This window comes from Octopus bimaculoides, chromosome 15, assembly GCF_001194135.2.
Source record: "Octopus bimaculoides isolate UCB-OBI-ISO-001 chromosome 15, ASM119413v2, whole genome shotgun sequence".
NCBI lineage: Eukaryota > Metazoa > Mollusca > Cephalopoda > Octopoda > Octopodidae > Octopus > Octopus bimaculoides.
The window spans coordinates 40,068,824-40,070,589 of record NC_068995.1 but is presented as its reverse complement, the minus strand read 5'-3'; the positions used below and the strand labels follow the sequence as shown (position 1 = coordinate 40,070,589).

The window sequence follows — 1,766 nt, the reverse complement described above, 5'->3', positions numbered from 1 at the left end:
ACACACACACACACATATATAATATAATATTAGGATAAAGACTTTATAAGAATTTATCAAATAGTTAGCGGGAAAAAACCTTATAAGGAAAAAAAAATATCATTTTCTCCCATAAATATATATAATTTAATTTATATAAGGGCATTACTATACAATAATGGCTCACGCTTAGAGGGACTCCATAAGTCAAAACTACCAAAATAAGCATCGGTAAAAATGTGCTTATTTTGGTAGTTTTGACTTATGGAGTCCCTCAGTATTCGGATTTAATTCGTTCCTGAAAGTCCTTAGTCGCCCGAAATGTTCGTAGACGGAAACTATTTTTCCCATTGGAAATTCTAGAGAAGGCACATCGAATTCGCTGTGCACTGAGCAAACAGAAACTGGGGCCCTCTCGCTGATATTCGCGGCTTGTCGCAACTATTGGTGCCGGCTTACGTGTTCGTTACTCAAGATACCGTTCGTCACCCGAGATGTATGTTCGATAAATTGTTCTTAAACCAATTTGTACGTGATGAGAGGTAAGCTGAAGTTTCACTGCATATGGACATATACATGTTTGCATTTATGTATATTTATACATATATAAATGTAGGTACACACACATACACACACAATTTTGTCAATTCTCTTGTCACACCGGTAAAAGTTTTCTTGGGCTAATAAGTGGGGGTAGTGCAGTGCAAGCTACACCCACTAAAAATTATTCATCTGCACAGGTACTTCCTGTACTCCAAATCTTAGTAAAATCATTCAATTGGTTGGTTGGCAGAAACCTAAAAATGCACCTGTAACTTATATATATATATATATGTATATATATACATATTAGTACATGGTTCCGGGTTCAGTTCCACTGCGTAGCACCTTGGCTAAGTGTCTTCTATTATAGCCTCGGGCCAACCAAAGCCTTGTGAGTGGATTTGGTAGACGGAAACTAAAAGAAGCCCGTCGTATATATGTATGTATATATATATATGTGTGTGTGTGTGTGTATGTGTGTGTGTGTGTGTGTGTGTGTGTGTGTCTGTGTTTGTCCCTCCAACATCGCTTGACAACCGATGCTGGTGTGTTTACGCCCCCGTAACTTAGCGGTTCGGCAAAAGGAACTCATAGAATAAGTACTAGGCTTACAAAGAATAAGTCCTGGGGTCGATTTGCTCGACTAAAAGGTGGTGCTCCAGCATGGCCACAGTCAAATGGCTGAAGCAAGTAAAAGAGCAAAAGAGTATATATATATATACATACATATATATATATAATGGAAAAATTGTACAAAATGTATAAATGGATGATGAATAAAACCACTGGCACAGTTTCGACTACCTGTTGTCATCCGTAGATTTACTGCAGGGACTTCGTAGTTGTCCCCAATAAAGTCTATTAGACATTCCATCTCCTATTTTATTAATACTCTATATATAATATATATATAATATATATATAAACAAATAGTAAATGAGTATATGCATATATACGTACAGGTATGTGCATACCCACATCCACCGTATGTATAGGTGCATATCTGGGTACAGGACATTGCAAACAAAACGTAGACGAGAAAACACACAAGCCACATAGAGAACATTCTACTTTATCAGCTACCCCGTTTTATCACCGGCGTTTCGAAGAGCTGGGCAGGATTCAGTTCCACTGTGTGGCATCTTGGGCAAGTGTCTTGGACTATAGCCTCGGGCCGTGTCTCCGTGCTATCGTTTGGTTTGACAAGCGATGCTGCTGTATGTCCCCCGTAACTTAGCGGTTCA

General features: G+C 38.6%; 1 long non-coding RNA gene across 1 annotated transcript in view; it reads right to left on the bottom strand.

Annotated features, from left to right (window-relative positions):
• LOC106873515 (uncharacterized) overlaps nucleotides 1-1,766 on the bottom strand; it is a 94,726-nt gene that overhangs the window by 1,288 nt on the left and 91,672 nt on the right. The window lies entirely within an intron of this gene.